Source organism: Beta vulgaris, chromosome 5, assembly GCF_026745355.1.
Source record: "Beta vulgaris subsp. vulgaris cultivar EL10 chromosome 5, EL10.2, whole genome shotgun sequence".
NCBI lineage: Eukaryota > Viridiplantae > Streptophyta > Magnoliopsida > Caryophyllales > Amaranthaceae > Beta > Beta vulgaris.
In genome coordinates this window covers 22222059-22242290 of record NC_079206.1, presented here as the reverse complement: position 1 = coordinate 22242290, position 20232 = coordinate 22222059, and the positions used below count along the sequence as shown (strand labels likewise).

The 20232-nt window shown below is 35.4% G+C and overlaps 1 non-coding gene across 1 annotated transcript; it reads right to left on the bottom strand.

Annotated features, from left to right (window-relative positions):
• Nucleotides 1-342: 342 nt before the first annotated feature.
• Nucleotides 343-449, bottom strand: LOC125498128 (small nucleolar RNA R71). Its single transcript, XR_007274894.1, has one exon. It is a non-coding gene; the product is annotated as a small nucleolar RNA R71 (small nucleolar RNA).
• Between the last annotated feature and the right edge of the window lie 19783 nt (nt 450-20232).

Here is a 20232-nt window from a genome sequence, read left to right as displayed (position 1 = left end):
TACTGACTACGCATGCCGAATGCTAGGGAGCACCTTCAAATTGTAAGGCCTACTATTCTGCTAATAATTTTGAACTTCGCCCTGCTTTAATTCAAATAATTCAACAAGACCAATTTGTGCCTAGATAATGAAGACCCGAATAACACATAACCACTTTTCTTGAAAAATGCGATACTGTTAAGTTAAATGGAGTGACTGACGATGTTATTCGACTTGGTTTATTCCATTTCACTTAAAGATAAAGCTAAAATGTGGTTAAAATCTAATCCACCTAATTCATTTACAACATGGCTACATTATCTCAAGCTTTTCTTAGTAAATATTTTCCTCCGGAAAAATGCTAAGTTTAGAAACGATATAACTAGTTTTGTTCAACTTGATGGGGAGTCTTTATATGAAGCATGGGAAAGGTTTAAAGATTTACAACGTAAATGTCCTCATCATGGTGTTCCTGATTGGTTGCTTGTGCAAACTTTTTATAATGGTCTTAATGAATCTGTTAGGATAACTATAGATGCAGCCGCCAGAGGTGCAATAATGTGTAAAACTACTGAAGTAGCTAATAGGTTACTTGAAGAAATGGCTTCTAATAATTATCATTGGTCTAATAATAGGGGTAAATCAAAGAATGCTGCTGGTATGTATGAAGTAGAAGGAATTAACATGTTAAATGCAAAAGTTGACAACTTAGTTAATTTGTTTACTAAAATGAGTAATGTCAATTCTGTGTCTACTACTATGCCATGTAATTTGTGTGGAGGTGCTCATTTAACTGCTGAATGTGCTAATGTGGACCAAGCTCAATATGTTTCTAATTATAATAAGCACCCACAAAATGATCCCTATTCTAATACTTATAATCCAGGCTGGAGAAACCATCCTAATTTCTCTTGGAGGAATCCAGGCCAACAAAATGTTAATGTTAATTCAAAACATCCACCTGGCTTCCATCAAAAACAACCCCAACAAGAAATTAGACCATCTTGGGTACTAGCTATTGAAAAATTAGCTAATGCTACTTCTGAAAGAATTGAAAAGTTGGAAACTAAAGTTGATCAAATTGCTATTTCTAATAGAAATGTAGAACTTCAACTTGGACAGTTAGCTAATGCCATCAATTCTAGAAGCCAAGGAGCTTTGCCTAGTAAAACTGAAGTTAATCCTAAACAACATTGCAATGCTGTCACTCTTAGAAATGGTAAGGAGTTAAGTAACATAAAAAGTACGATTAAAGAAAATGAGGTCGCCAATGAAAGTGAAAAAGAGAAGGAGAATTATGAAGCTGAAAAAGATCCTGAATTGACACCTCTTCCCCCTATTCCTTATGTTCCCCCTATTCCTTTTCCACAAAGACTTAAACAAACTAAATTAGATAGTGAATTTGAGAAATTCTTGAAAATGTTTAAGCAATTACATATTAACATTCCTTTTATTGATGCTTTAATGCAAATTCCTTCTTATTCTAAGTTTCTTAAGGAAATTATGTCTAAAAAGAAGAAGTTGGAAAAATATGAAACCGTTGCTTTGAGTGAGGAATGTAGTGCTGTGATTCAGAAAAAGCTTCCCCCTAAACTGAAAGACCCAAGAAGTTTTTCTATTCCTTGCACTATAGGTGATATTAAATTTTCTAAAGCTTTATGTGATTTAGGTGCAAGTGTCTCTCTTATGCCTTTATCTATTTGCAAGAAGTTAGGACTACATAATATAAAATCTACCACGGTCTCTTTGCAACTTGCTGATAGATCTATCAAATATCCAATAGGAATACTAGAAAATGTGCTAATTAAAGTCGATAAATTTATTATTCCTGTTGATTTCATTATTCTTGATATGGATGAGGATGTAGAGGTACCTATTATTTTAGGTAGACCCTTCTTGGCTACTGCTGGAGCTATTATAGATGTTAAGAACGGTGTATTAACGTTTGAAATTGGTGAAGAGAAAGTTCACTTCAATATATTCAGTTCTTCTAAAAGCAATTCACAACGTGATCTTGTTTGTCAAGTTGAGATAATTGAAGACATGACTAAGAAAAAACATGTAACTGATGCTACTAATGATCTACTTGAAGCGTGTTTGAGTAAAACAGGGACTGCTCCTAAGCTTAAGAAAGCAAAGGTAAGAAAAGTTTTTCCTCCAATCAAGGAATGTTTTTCATGGAGGAAAAAGGGTGAATTCAAAACAAAAGGTAAGTCTCCCTTGACAACTAAGACGACCACTAAAGGAGCGACTAACTCCTCGATTGATCCTGGTTAAACGGAACTTGATGGAAGTCAAGCTATAGACTCTAAACAAGCGCTACTTGGGAGGCAACCCAAGCACTTTTAATTGTTTACTTATCTCATTTAGTTCTCTTAATGCTTGTTCCTTTTGTTTTTATTTTGCAGATACTAGAGATTGTAATGAGGTTGTGCGATAATCAAGATGAGTCTCTTATGCATGTTACCTGCTCTGTTGCGTGCTGCTGCCACTTCCTGCTGGTATGTGCTGCTCTAACCTGCTATTGCTATGTCCTGCCACTTCCTTCAACTACGTGCTGCTGCTACGTGCTACTGTTTGCTGCTGCACAGGAACTTCCTGCATTGTACACCAGGTTGTGTCTTTCCATCTTTTAGTATTCTGATTCAATTTCCCCTTCCCGTGAATTTAGTTTGATTTTCCAACATTGAGGACAATGTTTATAATAAGTGTGGGGGAGAGGCTTAAGCCTTGAATTGCTGGATTTGATGTAGTGCTGTGATGCTGGAATTAATTTGTGTGAAGAAACAGGTCTAGAAAAAATTGGATATGCCATATTTTAGGGGAGGTGCTGTCAAAATTTATGCAGAAATTTTAATTTTCATGTATGATATTGATTTGAAGGCAAATTCCATTAGCTTAATTTGACTGAAAAGAAAAAAAATTCAGTTTTTAAAATTAAATAAATAAAAAAAAAAGCTTTCCTAATTTTGTTGCAAGCTAATGGGTCTTTAATTTTGACTGATTCGGAGAATAGCATAGTATCATTGTTCAAGTGTTTGGCAAGTGGTAAGAATGGTTATTTAAGATTTGATTGTGATTTACTTGGTGGACATCTATAACCTTTGTGTGATCCTTTTGAGCCTTTTAGTAGACTAAAACATCTATATTAGTCTCTATTTTTATGAGAGTGTGTTAGTTCCTGGTGAAGTATAAACTCTTGGATTTGCATTGGTTTCTTCGAGACTACATTGAAACATGAGCATATATTAAAATGATAAAGGCATTTGTTTTTGTTGAACCACATTTAGCCTAAGCCACCTACATTATTATATCTCTTTCTAAAGCCCCTCTGAGCCTTAAGCCTATTTCTTTTGTTTAAACCACATTACATGCTTGTTCATTAAACACATGACTTTTACCTAATCTTTGAGCTAGTGGAATATATGACATGATTTAAATGGGGTTGTACGTCATACTTCTATCTATGTGTAGGTGATTATATTAGTTTCCAATTATAATTTTTCTCAAAAAGAAAATATCAAAATGAAATGAAAAACATGAAAAGAAGAAGAAAAAGAAAGAAGAGGTTGATATTGAGAATAAAAATGAGTTCGGAAAAGTTTATTATTAGATATATATGACAAACATTTGAGTAGTTGGAGTTTTGACTGTGACCATTACAATTGGCCTTGTTAGAGATTGTGTACTCCACTAGTCTTAAAGATTTTGAGCACCAAATACTAAATACTTTCTACCCTTTATCCGAGCCTTACATTACAACCTTACTAAAGCCCTTTTGATTTTTACATGCTCTATGTCTTCTTAGTGGTGGAGAATTGAACGATATGCAAATTTAAAGAAGAAATATTTCATTTCGAGTCGACTTCTTAGGTTATGAGTGATAATTATTATACCCTAAACACATGAGTGATTATAATATTTTATTTTTATTTGCACAACTAAAGTGAGGGTTCACCAAATTAATTACTCAATTACTCATTTCTTGAATAAGGTTGTGGTAAGACTGAATGGAAACACTAATACATGAAGTACTATGCTTTTTGAAGAGTTGGTTGGTCTTTGGCTCATTGCTTGTGACGTCTAAATAATTTTTTCGAAATAAAATTATTTCGATAAATCATATTTTTGGTGTTTGTGAAAACTTTCAGTTGAGTTATGGCTACTTATAATAGGATTTGCCTGAAAAGTCAATCAGTTGGAAAGTTTAAAATTTATAATCACAAAATAAATGCTAGTATTATGTCCTAGTTTGCTCGAGGACTAGCAAACCTTTAGTGTGGGGGAGTTGATAAGTATCTATTTACGTATATTTTATTCACTTCTATTATCACTTTTGGGTTAAAATACGAGACTTCTGATATATTTTTATCTTATATTTTGACATTGGCAGAATTAAACTATTTTGGTAACAAAGTTGATTAATATATGAAATTGACTCTCTTTGTGAATACTATATTTTAGAGCCATTGATCTATTACATATATGTGTGTTGTAGGTATAATTTGCAAAAGAAAAGGGAAAGAAATTAGCACAACAGCAAAGAAGCCTACTAAATGATGGAGTTGGGCAAATTACTAAAACAAAAAGAAAAGAAAACGTTGTGCTGGGCCGAAAAAGAACAAGGCAGCCGCAAGAGGGGTTTATGGGTTTTAGAAAACCCACTACAAGAAGACAGCAACAATAAAAAGGAATCTGACGGAAGACTAAAAGGAGGCGGCATTGAGAAATCACGCAAGCATGGAGGGAGAAGACAGAACACAGCAGCGACGACGCACAACAGAGGCGACGCCGACGCAGCACGGCTACGGTGGCTATTGACGGAAGTCAAAAGTTCATCTAAACTGGAGTTTCTTTATTTCTTCTCTTAGTTAGTTTATGTTTAATTACTATGTTTAATTTCAGATTTTTAGTTTCAATTGGTTTGTTTGATTTAGTTGTTATGTCTAGCTAAATTCCTTTGTTCTAGGACTAGATGTAGTCTTTTAATTTTCTGTCGATGAATTGAATTATTGTTGGGTTAGTTTAATTTCAATTGCAATTTGATAATCTTGAGTTCAATTGCTTACTTTTGATAAGGGCCCTATCAATTGTATGTTTAAGGTATTGGATTATTAGCTGAAGTGAAAGTTCAATGTTAGTTCGTGGGATTATTAAACGCTAAGAAGTATAATTTTAGGAATAGTTATACTCTTAGGGTGGTCTTTTATATGAATTCTTATTCTTAATGAGTTTGTTCTAAATTTTATGACCACGGAAGTAGGCATAAGTTTAGTATTCAAATATATGTTTTCCGCCTTGGAAGAGGAGATAATATACATTAGGAATTCGACCATTGCGATCTAATTATTTTACCCTGCAATTAGTTTAATTTCATGGTAGAAGTTAATTGGCGAAATCTAAGTCCTAGAACCATTTTTTATACTTGATTTATACCTATTGTCTGACGTCTTTAGAGTTAGAATTAGTATAGTTCTTATTTTATTAGTCTAGTTTATCACCAACAATCACTATTTCTGGATCGTCTAGATAATATTAGTATCTCTTAATTTGGTAGTTGATTATACCTCCTTGTGGGAAACGATATCTTGTTTACCCATATTTATTTTAATTGACCCGTACACTTGCGGTATTTTAAGGTACATTTAGGACCGACCAGTATTACATAGTATTACATAAACATTCCAAACGTGATACTAATAAATAACTTACGGGGATAAATAATAATAATAATATAACAATATAACATTCTGCTGATAACTTCTACTGAATTAAACTTTAAAGATCTTTTTATTACTTTAATGGAATAGTTATTGGACCAATTTGTCTTATCTAAACTTGTCCTCACCTAGGAAGACGAAATACGGGCACCACTCCATATTTCAGAATGACCTACGATATCGAGGAACCTTTGAAAAATAGGAATGGTGATCAATCTATTTCCCAGAAAAAGCCATGGACTACCACCATGTACTCCAACTCCTGATTGCCCAACTCTAGACGTGCATCAATCTAAAGTTTATTACTATCCAAGTTTACAATTTATTACTTGTTATGACACACACACAAGTAACACAAAAATTTCAAATCAAACATTCACACTGAACTTCTTTTTATCTTAGGATTTAATAAGTGATCACACAACTTACAATCCAAGATTATTTTCTTTAATCCTAATGTTTCTTATTTTGTTGAACCTAGCCAATAATCAATCTTACCTTTCAAAGGCATAGATTATCAGCTTACCAAATAAGTCTCACAGTCCTTATAAAGTAGTGGAAATAATACTGTAAGGGAACACATGAATAAACATGATTTAATCTCAATAATATATTAATTCCCCATGTGAATTAATAGCTAAAGTTCCCATCCACATGCTTGCATCAAAAATTCCATAAAAACATGATAATCTTTAACTCATAATCAATCTCATAATTAACATGTTTACACACAGGCATAAAACATGTAAATTCCAATCATACTAGAAATCACATATGAACTTATAAAGTTCCTATACATGATATTACAACTTTTCCTTCTTAAATCATGATAATATATCACATAACACATAGGTATGTATGTACCTTGTGTAAACCAATTGATAGGCCAACTTTAATTCCTTAAAAATCACCTACTAAATATTCTGCACCTAAAATAATCAATATCAACTAAAATCAATACTCTAAATAAAATACACCAACTTTAAAATACGTTAAATCCCCTTTAAAAATATTCAAAAGTTGTTTTTACTATTAAAACTTCAATTACTTTTAATATCTAGCATAATACAACCATACTAGTAATTAAAATCCTTAAAACTCCATTATTAAAGCCATTTCTAAAATTCCAGCAACTTATAAAATTATAAATCTCTCTTTAAACATACATAAACATGCTTAAATTCATAATTTAAAACAATCTCATAGTTTATAACATGTTACAATGATTTTTCAATAATTAACACCCTAAAAATCCATGCTTTGATAATTAAAAACTAAATCTAAAACTAATAAACAAATCTGAAATTTTATTCTTTTAATACATAATATATATGAATCAAGATCAATCATTAAAACAGTAAATTAAAGTTAATAATCATGATTAGTATTAAAATAAAGCATTAAAAACATGATCTTTAATGGAAACTTGAGGAAGAAGAAAAGAAATTAACCAACAATTCAAAGAACAATGAGCAAGGGAGAGGCGCCGTAAATTATAAGAACACGCTGCAGCAGTGGCACGCTTGAGAAAGTTGTGATTATGGAGGTGCGGTGACGTTTCTTGTCGACGAAGAAACATTACTTGAAGAAGAAGAAAGAAACTTGAGAGAGAAAGAAAGAAAATCACGTGGAAGAGGAAGAGAATAGAGGGGGTCGGGTGCTTATGTGAGGAGAGAAAAAAATAAATCTTGTGTGGTAAAATAATTGGATATTAAGGTATTTATAAAGAGATTTTTTCTTTTGAGCTTAGGAAAAGGAGATTGGGTTCAAATAGAGTTTGTGATGAATAGGATAAATAAATTAGAACTCCTAATATCAATATAAACCCTTTTCGTAATCTATTTAGAATTTTGGGTTCCTCAAGCCCATTTAGACTTTTTTTCCAAATCAAATTAGTATTTCAAACATTTTTGAAAGCATGCCTAAATAAAATAATCTTAACTTCCTTAAATCCTTAAAATAATTTCTTTGACTTTCAAAATAGTCAGCCTTCTTTAAATAAAGGAAAAATTGATTTTATCAGTCCCAACTATGGGCGCCCTGATAAAAACAGTCCCAACTTTTGTTTTTTATTGTTCAGTCCCAACTTTTGGGGGTATTTTACAATAATGGTCTAGGTTAACCAGTAACCGGTTGAAGAGGTCAATTTTTTTCAATAATTTTTACTTTTTTTTTTTACTATTTTAACTCATCTTTCTCTTTCCTTCCTCCCCTTCCCCCTCCCTTGCCACCTCCCCTCCCCTGCTCTAACCACCTCTCTCTCCCCCCTAACCCACCACCTTAACAACCCCAGCCCCACCACCCAGCAACCTCTCCCCTCCCCGCCAGTCGCGTCGTCCCCTCCCCTTCCCCGCCGGTCGCGTAACCCCCCTCCCCGTCCCTTCGCGCACAGTCGGTTTTTTTTGGCATTTCAGAGGGTGTTTGCGGCTTTTGCGGGGAATGGAAGGGGAGGGGGTTTAGCGACGTTTGCGGGGCAAAGGGAGGGGAGGGGGTTTAGCGACGTTTGCGGGGAAGGGGAGGGGGCGGCATTTGCAGGGGAAGGGGAGGGAGGAGAAGGGAAGGGGAGGGGTTGTGCGGCGGTTGCAGAAGAAGGGAGGGGGCTGCGGGGGGTGGGGAAGGGGAGGGGGCTGCGTGGGGTGGGAAGGGGGAGGGGTGCGGCAGTTGCAGGGGAGGGGACTGCAGGGGTGAGGGAGGGGTGGTGGCTGCGGGGGAGGGAGCTGGTGGACTGGTGTTGGTGGTTTCGGGGGAGGGGGCTGGTGGGGCTGGTGGGGTTGGGGTTGGTGGTGGGGTGGTGGGGTGGTGGGCTGGGGTTGTTAGGGGGTGGGGGGAGCAGTGAAGAGAGGAGAGAGGAAAGAGGAAGAAGAAGATAGAAAAAAAAAAGGGAATTATTTTTTTTGGCAAGTTTACCTGCTACAGCAGGTTAGAAACCTGCTGGGACTGGTATTGTAAAATACCCCCAAAAGTTGGGACTGAACAATAAAAAACAAAAGTTGGGACTGTTTTTATCAGGGCGCCCATAGTTGGGACTGATAAAATCAATTTTTCCTTAAATAAATAAATCCTTTCAAACTAAATTATGTTTAAATATATATATATAAAAATACTAATATATATTTATAAAATCCATAAAATTACGGGGGACTACATGAAGAGCATAGTAGAGGTCGGTGAAGTAGATGAGGGAGGCGTGGAGGCAGCAGCCCCAACATGGCAGTGGCGTGAGCAGTAACAGACCCGCGACCAAGGCCAGGCGAAGGCTTAGAATTTCGAGCCTTGGAATCCGGACCTTCAGGGTATCCAACCAACTTATAACACTTAGTCATCTTATGACCGTGCCTTTTATAGTGAGCACACATAAGCAGGGACCAGCAGCGTGTAACATCGTGCCCCACTTTATGGCAATGGGTGCACGTGGGACGATCGGTAGCGCTGCGGCCACAACCAACAGAGTCGCGTACAACGAAGCCGAGGACATCAGCAGGCTTGTCCTCGGTGTAAGATTTAGCCGAGCGAACTCGTTCTTCTTGAACAACGAGTTGATAAGCACAGTCGAGAAAGGGCAAATGATCACTTGATAAAATTTGAGTACGCAAATGGCCATAAAAATCAGAATAAAGTCCCATCAAAAAATCATGAAGACGTTGATTTTCACGTCTTTCGGCATGAAGGGAACCAGCCGAGCATGGAGTGGTGCAAGTATACGAAATTAGAGGCTCATGCTTGAATAATTCTTGCCACAAAACAGTTAGTTTACCATAATAAGTTGAGACATGCACTCATGGTTTTTGTTTGTTCACATTTTGCAATGGCAGATTTTAGTTAATGAATCCTAGGGCTGTAAATGGTAGCAAATCTAGTTTTTAAATGAATCCATATATAATTGATGTGCTTCTCTAAATTTTCTTAACGTACCTTTAACCTCTACATTAATGGTTTTGAGAAGCCATGAGACAATCACAGCATTAACGATGAACCCGTCGGCGTTGGTGAACGGCGCAATAGGGCCGCGGATCGAGCCATCAATGAACCCGAATTTTCGACGAGCCTCAAGAGCAAGTTGAACATCACTTGTCCAATCATCATAATTATCAGACGAAGTCTTGTAGGAGTAATAAAATCACCCGACCTATCACCGGTGCCGAGAAAGAAAGGATTTATAATGTCGATTTTGGAAAGAGAAGTTTCCAGCGGCTTTTCTTGCTCGCCGGCCTTGATGAACGTGGGAAGAGAAGAAAAAATTTGATTACGGATATATATATATATATATATGTATATATATATATATGTATATATATATATATGTATATATATATATATACATATATATATATATATATATATATTATATATATATATATATATATACATATATATATATATATTACATCAAATAGGAAACCATATAAACATAGGAATCTATACAAAAGAAAACATATCCTATACAATATTCCTAACAAAGACATGTATAAACAGTGATGGCTTCATCCTTAAAATAAGGTAAAATGAGATTGTATGGAATAAAGACCAAAGAGCATAAATTAATATAATATAATTCAATATTAACTTAATGATGATTAAATTCTAGACAACATCAATTACCCTCTCGTTTTTGGCAAAATATCGAGTTAGACCATATTTAATTTGTATACTTATACTATATTACTAATATAGATAAAATTAATTAATATTTATACTAGTAATATTTAATTCTTATTATATCTATACAAATATATTAAAAGGCGTGCAAAAATAAGAAATTGTGCCACATGGCACTCTCCTTAGGGAGTTTTAATTCATGTAATCCATGTACAATAAAAAAATTAAGAAATTGCATAGTATAGGATTTGATCCTGAGACCTCGAGTACATATACTAAAGTTTTAAACACTAGGCTAAGTTGTATTTAGTGTTATTATCATAAAGTATTATATTAATAAATGAAATTTTTTCTTACCCGGGGCATAGCCCGGGCCTAATAACTAGTTAATTATGAAGCAATGACAAAAAAAAAAAATTAAAATTACAAACCAAATTTCAAAACATATTTTTTGAATTTTTTGAAAAAAAAAAAACTGAAAACTCGCAATAAGTAACAACAAGCTAAGGGACCGTTCGTTATCGTTTTCTATTTTCAGTTTCTTTTTGAAAACTAAAAACCAAAAACTAGAAACCAAAAAAATTGGTTTTCACTTTTCAGTTGTCAGTTTTCAAAATCATCATGTTCCCAATAAATTTGACTAATTTATTATTAATTATAGGACATATATCATATGACTTGAAAATAAAAAAAACTAAAAAACAAATAAACACGGTAATACCGAACAGATAAATTTGATTTGGTATAATGCAACTTACATATAGATCATTTTTCTCCCATATGCTCAGCTCAGCATTGAATGAAGTTAATATCAACAAAAGGAAAAGGAAAACATTATACATTTATTTAACAAGGAAGAAATAATAAGCAATGATCAATTTGCATATAATCTACTTGGTTCACAAGCTAAATTAATGAGTTTCATATGCATATATATGATATGCTCACATGTAAACACATAATACATGCATACACGGCCAACTAGCGAAACCAAAAATTCTCTCTAGCAAAACCCTAGGTACCAGTCCAGCCGACACTAACCCTGTTTCGTCTGAAGCCCGCCGGTGGCCAGGGACTCCGCTGTGCTATCTTCGGCCACCGGCGAGCTTCCACTCTCTCTCCATCAAAGTCTCTTCTGTTTTTTCGGCCCTTTTCCCCTGATGCATCGAGGATTTGCTCTCCCTCGTTTCTCTCGCGGCTGTTTCTCTGCCGAGGCACTCCCATCCACAGCTTTTGCACGACGCTAGTGGAGTCTAGCACAGTAGCACTGGGAGTCCAAGTAGAGCGGTGAAGCACAGGTTTATATGTTTACCTTTCCGACGTTGGTATAGTTCTGTTTACTGTGTGTTCAGTGTTGTCTCTGTTTTATTTCGGTTGCTTTGTCTTTCTAGTAGTAGTTCTTTCTTCCTGCTTTAAGTTAGTCCTAGTTTTAATGGTTCGCTTTGAGGTTATGGAGGAGGATCCTAGTTTAGGTTTATTCTTGTTGCACCACCTGGATTTTCTGGATGAGGAGGAGGATTACATGATTAAGGAGTTGTTTGAGAAAACTTGTGGTCCTCATGAGGCCATTCAATATGTAACCTCATTGAAAGAGAATGGAAACTCTCTTTTCAAAGTTACTGAATTTGGCAGAGCTTATGAGATATATCGGAATGCTATGAAGTGTCTTTGTGTTAACATTTCTGCTATTTATGAAGAGTGCTCTGCTCATAATATTGATCTTGACATTAGAAAGCTAGTTATTTCTCTGCAATTGAACATTGCAGCGTGTGAAATCAAACTTCTTCTGTTTAAGGAAGCCATTAGTTCATGTTTCCTTGGTGTTAGGGGTTGATAAAAGTAATGTGAAAGCTCTTTTTAGGTGAGGCGTGTCTTTTACAAAAATTGGAAGCTTTGAAGAAGGGTATGCTGATTTTAGGGTGGCTAGAGGAATTGAGCCAAACAATAAGGCGGTTGCTCAAGAGATTGCAAGTCTTGAGGTTGTCCTCTTGCAATTTCCTAGGGTTGATGTTGGTGTATGTCAAACCCCGGTGTTTACCGGTGTAGCCCCACATGATGCTACAGGTACCACATTGTTGAACCCTGGACTCAATGCAATGGATTTGGATGTCCAGGAAGAAGTCAAAAGTAATTTCTCTTTGGTAAACAACAAAGAAGATGAGATTATGGCTAATCAGGACACGAAGTGGGAAGAGGAGGTCCCCTCGGATTGCTCGCAGTGTACGGGGCCTCGTTCTGCACAAAATATTAGAAAGATCCCCTTCGTCAACAAAAGAAAGCCATCCTCGCGCCTCATGATTTCACAAACAGATTTAGACAAGTTCAGCAAAGGCAAAGTAATCCAATTCTACCAACCCCACTCTCTGTCAATTTTGTAGGTTCGCACCTTCACTTCAAAAACTGGAAATTTGAAGGAGGCCCCCCGCGATTCTAAATTGCGGGTCGCATAGGTCTCTGATTCGGCTCTCATTGAGGATGAGGGTCATTCGGGTGTTATCTCCCATCTGCCATCGAGTCCGAAGGATGACAATCTGACTTCCTTGACTCTTCAGGATATGCAGCAACACTGTGAGGTAATTAAAGGTAACTTAACTAACACAATTTTGAGTGCAGGTATCCACATGCAAGACAATCTCCGGTGTCTGGATCCCTCACTTAAGCAAGACATCACAAAAGCACAATTTACAAGCCAAAAGACAAGAAGATCAGTTGAAAGGCGACGACGATCAATTGGACAAGTTGTTCTCCTGGCCAAACCTTGTTTTGGAAGAAAGTTTTGGAAAAAGATCAACAAAGGTGTCATCTCTCATATTGGATCGAAATGGAAAAGCGATGCTCCAATCTCATCGGACCTCCCTTATCATGTTAGGAAAAAACATTTTCTTTTTATATGTTCTTGTTGTAATATTTGTACTTGTCAGTGTCTCGGGCAAGTCGTGAGATCTCATGGTCTAGCTAGTATTGCTAGCAAAGCTACAATAATCCCTGATTGTCCTTAGGTTGTATTTCGAATTTTTTTTACGTAATGCACATTTTCTCAATGTCAAAAAAAAAAAAATACATGCATACACCAACAAACTCCCAAATGGTGGATTGATTAACGTTGTTTCTTCCCAAGTCAATGTCAATGATATACTATTATATACTCATATACTTGTGATCTCTTTTTTATTTAGTCAATGTTAACGATATATACTATATACTCATACACTTGTGATCTCTTTTTTATTTCTGTATTATATAGTATCATATAATCATAATACCATTGAGCTTGCTTCACCTTTTCTCTTACAATTTATAAATGGCCAAGTGAGTAGTGACGCCATCAAACAAAAACAAAATAAAGACCCAAGTGACAACTAGTAGAATATGCAGTATATGCTACTATGTGTTACTACTACGTATTTTTATAGGAGCATACTAAACTCTTGTGTTTTTTTTTAAATTATTATATAGTATTTCCCAAGTGACGACTAGTTCAATATTGCTGACATCAAGCCAACAACTATTCATTATAGTTAGTGGTGACCTAATAACCATGATGACAAGGAGTTTATTTAACACAAATTGTGTAACGTAATTGAAAGAGTTCCAGAGTGATTTTTTAAATTAAACGAAGAATGGAGATGACCAAAACACTTTAACTGCTACGATTTTGACTAATATTAGTTTTTAGTTTCATGAATAGTTGAACACATCAACAATGATAGTTTTAATAATATTTGATCGGGCTGTTCTTGTCAGCAAGGAGTTAACAACACATGATGTATTGATGTCATTTTGCTATAAGCATGGAAGTTGGACCTCGTCCAAGGTTTTCAATTTGGCCGGCAGCTTAATGCTATTAGTCTTTCCGAAATACTAGAATCAAGACTTCTATTAATAAAATTTGTTTATCACAAGTAGTTTATATATATATGAGGAATCTTGCTTGGGGTTGATAGTGGAATATCGGCCTAATAACCTTAAAGTTTAAGATTTGAATCTCAATATTTATAATTTTCGAGGTGTGATTTCTTAGTCCTTCTCCTACCTTCAAGGGGCATGTCTCATCTAAACTAAGAAATCGTGAAAGAGGATAGGTTAAGTTACTTCAACAAAAAATAAAAGAACACATAGGGGTGTTTGGATTTTGGATTTTGGATTTTGGCTTTTTAGCCAACTGTTGGCATCCTGTTTTGGTTAAATAGTCAAAAATTTTGTTTGGTAAGTGGCTTTTTGTAGGCTTTTAAGCCAGCTTTTCAACCAAAAGCTAGTGATACTAGCTTTTGGCTTTTGGCTTTTTATTATGAATTTTCCTTTTTTAATAAATTAATTAACAAAAAGTTGGATGGAAAAGGTCATTAATGTCAATTTTTTTGTAAAACAATAGTAGGGGTAACCTTGTAAAATCTATTTTTTCCACCATGTAGAATTTTACATAATTAAGGGTCTCCACGTAGAATTTCTCAAAAAATATTAAAATCTCCAAGTTGGGTTTAGGATATTGTTTAAATTTCGAAGTTATAAAAATCACATACCTATGCCATGTGGTGCGAATTTGATGTAAATAGTTTGAATTATGCTCTCTTATGTGTTCTTGAATGTTTTGTTCATGAAACCTCACTGAAAAATTGAATCTTTTATATGGTTTCGAAGTGTTTAAGAGTGTTATAACAAGGAAAGGGTTTAGTCTGTCGAATTTGTTTATTTGAGAACTCTTACTAAGTGTTGGTTTGTTCTTGAAAGCTAAACATGGTTCTTTCGAAATTTGCTAAGGATGTAATCTCAAACGAACACATCATGTGCATGTATCTGTTCCCCAATCTTTCCAAGAGGGACAAAGGGGCTGTTTCATTGGTTGTAGGGGATGGAGGGACATGTGGCACTGGAAATAGTGAATTCTAGAGAGAGTCAATGCTAGGGCCAACCACTTCGAGTCTTGTTGTCCATGGACATCATTCACAATGATGGTAAAGGACTTAAGTGGTGTTTGGATGATGATGAAGGTGATGAGTGAAATAACATGTTCCCGTGCTATAAGATGATACAATATGGCTCTGTTTTAGTTTTTTTGCATGGTAATTTTATAATTGTATTGGGGGGTCTTAGTTATACTCCCTTTGGTCTTTATTAGTTTACACGTTTCTTTTGCACAAAGTTTTAAGAAAAACAATATTGTGAGACATAGAAGGAAAGAGAAACTATTATTTTATGTTAAAGTTGAATGTATGTGTAATGAAAAGTTAGTGTCCCATTCCAAAAATAGAAACAAAAGAAATGGGTAAACTAATAAGGGAAATCCCAAAAAAATACGGGTAAACTAATAAACCGGAGGTAGTAGTTCACTAGGAGTCACTAGTAGAATATTACCTTATTACTACTATTGAATTGTTGCAGTTTTACCCATACGCAACAATACACTACGTAAAAAGAAAAAAAAACGTGCAAGAAAACCTATTGATGCGGTCTTTTTACCAAAACTGCAGCAATAGGTTCATGCATGTAGGGTTTCTTATATTAGTTAGGACAAGGGACTTGTTAGGAGTCGTTTTAGTTGTTCCATCCTATATCTTCACATTTTCTCCCTCACTCATTCACCCTCCCTCCCTCCCTCATTCCTCTCTCAGAGGCTCCTACTTCTCCCTCTACCACTCCTCTCCCTCTACCACTCCTCTTCCAATCCTCACATTTTCTCCCTCTCATTTCGAATTCAAGCACCGGCGAGTACATTTTCTCCCTATCACTTTGGGTTCAACCTGCGACGAGCCAAAGGGGAAGCCAAGGATGCCAAGGAGTCGTTTCTCTCTTATCTTCTTGTCATCGGCGGTGTGCATCAAGTCGAAGGTGCGGTAAAGGATGACTCTCTCATCTGCTTGTCCTCGATGGTGTATGACGAGCCGAAGGCGCCACAAAGGACGCTTCCTTGCTGGGCTCAACGCCCTTCTCGTGCTTCTAGCTTGGTTCAACATCGACCGGTTGGTTTGTGGGTCGTTCAAGTGCAGTGCGTTTGAATTTTTCGTTGCCAGAAAAAAATAATTATGCTCATTGCTACGATTTGGGGTTCAAACTGCAACAATAGGTTGACTGTCTAAACTTTTAATGTGCAATCTATTGCTGCGGTTTCTCCAGAAACAGCAGCAATATATTAACCTATTGATGCGAATTTGAAACCGCAACAATAGGATCTACTATTGTTGTGCCTTGATTTGTGACGGTGTGAAATGCGCCACAATATAGGATTATTCTACAAATAAAGTTGTTGAGATTAGGGATTAGATGTCTTTTGTTAATAGCCCTTAGGAAATGTAGTTTAGTATTCTATTCTAATTGAAAAAGGAATGAGATTCCTTTTCGTAAATGTGTGATTACATTCCTTCATCGATTAGAGCATTATGTTTTGATGAAGGTTGTTTAATATGCCTTAGGAAATGTATTCAAATTGTGTATGGAACTAAGCTGTATTATATGGATGAAATGAATGGTTTACACTCATGCATTAAAATTGAATGACAAAAATATGGATGTACCAATATGCATCGTCATTCATCATGGTGGAAAGTGGATTAATAAGCAAATCTTTAGTTATGTGGGGGTAATATCAAGTTGATTAATGACCTGCCTAATGACTTTGGTCCAAGTTACCTTAAGGCTTTGATAAACTCATTAAGGTACAACAATATTATGAAACTACACTATTATGATCCATTGACAAAACTCATATCAAGGAATTAGATTCCTAGGTTATGATCGCACCAGATTTAAAATGTTCATAAGTCTGTTGTTACATGAGTGCAAGATGGTTGATGTCTTCACAAAGCATGAAGACAATAAAATTGATTTGAGTGGGAGTATCATTAAACGAGATCATGAATAACTGGTTGAATCTATAAACTAATTAATGTGATTGAAGATCTAACCACTAATAATCAGAACTTCATTGAGGATTCCACAAATGGAAATGGGAACGTTCACTAATATGATGTTTAGGAGCATCCTTGTGGTTGTAGTAATGGTTGTATTATATATTGATTATGACGAGGAGGGTTTTGACAATGAATATGATGAAGTTAAATAAGCAAGGCACAACAAGAAGAAAAAAGGAAAGAGAAATCCTATGAAGAAGAAGTTGAATCACTTAGCAGGCTAGCAACTAGGAAAAGTGTTTAGGCTAACATGGCCTCTTTGCTGACATTTTCAATGCCACATGGTAGCTGATTTAGGGGCAGAGAAATCAGAAGAAATGGGTGAGAGCTTATTTCACAACCACTCCTCATTGTGACTGTATTGACAACCACTCCTCATCTAGACATAAACTAGAGAAGTGACTTCATAAATAGATTGAGATTTTTCCTAGTTACAAAGATAAATTAGAGAAGTGAAAGATGGATGCAAGGGGTTGACTAGCGTTTTTGGATGGTCACTTTTCATATGGGGTCAAGGGTTAACTCAAACTAGGTATGTGGTGAACTGGCTTCATAAATCATATGTAACTGCAATGCTTGGCAACTAGTGGAGTGCCTTGCAACTATGCAATAGCTATAATATGAAAAGCAAAGGAACTACCTGAGTACTATGTGTCATATTACCTCTCAAAAGACACATATCTGAAGCACCAGTTCCCATTAAAATCATTGAATTGACCATAAGAATGGCCTCAACCACCCAATAGCCTAATAGTTGCACCTGCTTTGAAAATGCTACATAACAGCCAACTGTGAAGAAAAAGCCATCTATTTGGGAGATAATTGGTACAAGGTTTTCCAAGAAGGTGGTTACAATGAAGTGCAACAGTTGTGGGGAGGCATGACACAACAAGAGAAAGTATCCTGCTCCGTTGAAAGAATTTATGCCAGCAGTACCTAAGGCACCTAAGCAACCAAGCAAGAAAACTCATAAGAAAGATGCTAATCCACCAACACAACAATTGCATACAAGATTCCCTATGCACAACACAGGTGTTGGTGTTTTCACATACCCAAGTGGATTTGAAAGACAAGCAACTACAATGCAATTTCTACCACTCTTAACTTTTGGTTCAACATAGTTGAAAATTCATGAAACTAATGTGTTTATATCTTGCAGTTCAATGAAATTCATTTAAGCAACACAACCACAACAACCAATATAACTTCAGTTGGATCATTGTACAGTGGAGAAACACAGTAATTTTAAGCCTACTACAATGTAAGCATTTTCATTCCCTTTATTACATAACATTACATTTTTATTAGAATAAAAATAATTAAGAATACTAACACTCCATTGCAATCCTACATTCCTTGAGCTTCTTGCTCATGTCTTCCATTTCATCTTCTAATTCCATCTTGTTCTTAATGAAAGCCACCATTTCATTCCTTAATTCAAGAGGATGAGGACTATATATCAATCCATTCAAAGAATTGGCAACCCCTTATTGCTCTATAATTTTCACAAATATAGAATCTCATAAAAGAATTTCTTACTGTTTTAGAAACTATTTTCTTGACAATCTTGCCACAATCACAGAGCGCCTCATTCAAATACATGTTTAATTGCATATTGTTGCTAGATAAACCTTGAGTTTAAGGGGAATGATGAATGCTGATTGAAGAAGTTGCAGTGGAGTTTTGCTTCTTTTTTGTATTTATGGATTTTTAATATATTTTGGGACATCAAGATGAAATCCCGTTATTATTTTGTTGGTTTGGTTTTATAAGTGATCTTTTGGAACTGTAACTCAGGAATTGAAAGTCCCTATCTTTCAACGGTTACTTTTCAATTTCGATTTGCATTTTTTTGGTTTAGTTATGCTATGTTTAGTAAAACTAGCGGTTCTAATAGCTGTTAGCAGTTGCAGTAGATGTAGCTGTTGGGGGTAACTGCTAGCTGTCTACTAGTAGCTGTCACCGATTAGCGATTAAATTAGTTGTTTAATTGGAAGTGTTTGGCAAAAGTAGCTGTTGAAATTGTTAAAACAATAAATGACATTTATTCTAATATGAAATGAACTACAACAATTTCATATGTTTGCTCAAAATTTAAACTAAAGATTTATTTTTTCAAAAAAGTTACACAAAAAGGAGTATACGACTTTTTAGCTGCTGAAAGAAATGTATAAATCTAAGAAAATATTCAACCCTCAAAAAATTTATATTACCAATTTTACTAAAATACTTGTAAAATATCTTATCTTTAAAATAACTATTTAAATTACATCTCTACTATTGTAAAATAAACATTGAATTGCCATAAAATAAAACAATTTATTAAAAAAATAAAAGAAAAAAGAAATAAAAAAACATTGGTTAATAATTCTATCTTATGCTATAATATAGTGCTTATTTGCTAGATCGCTACCTCTAAATCTCAAACATTACTTGTAGTAACGTTCTACAACCGCTACTCATAATCTACTCCAACTGCTACCCGCTTCTACAACCACTACCTTACCAAACACTCATAATTTTCTTAAGTAGCGTTTTAATCTTGTCAAACCGCTAACCGCTATCTCAAACGCTAGTGTCAAACAGGGCCTAAATCTCACTTAAGTTAACCATAAGTCAACTTGTAAAAATTTGTTCAACAAAAAAAAAAAACTAGCCGAAATATCAACCACAAATCCCAAACGGTGCAAGAAAAAGTTATAGGTCCCGGCTCCCGAATCCCAACTAGAAAAAAATTGTTTTGCTAAATCACGCCCTAAAATTTCCTATTAACGCCCTGTATTTGTATAAAATACTGTATTTTTGTATTTTTCATTTCTTTTTTTCATTTTCTCCTCTTTCCTCACTTCCCCTTCTTCTTTCACACCACCATCACCTTCATGCCCCCTCCACCACCACCAACACTACCACCTCTCATAATGTTTATTAAAAAAAAAGGGAAAAAAAACCAAACAAGTTGACATAGCTCACCACCGCTGCCGCATTTCCGCCGCCACACCACTGCACCACCACCGACACAGCACCACCGCCGT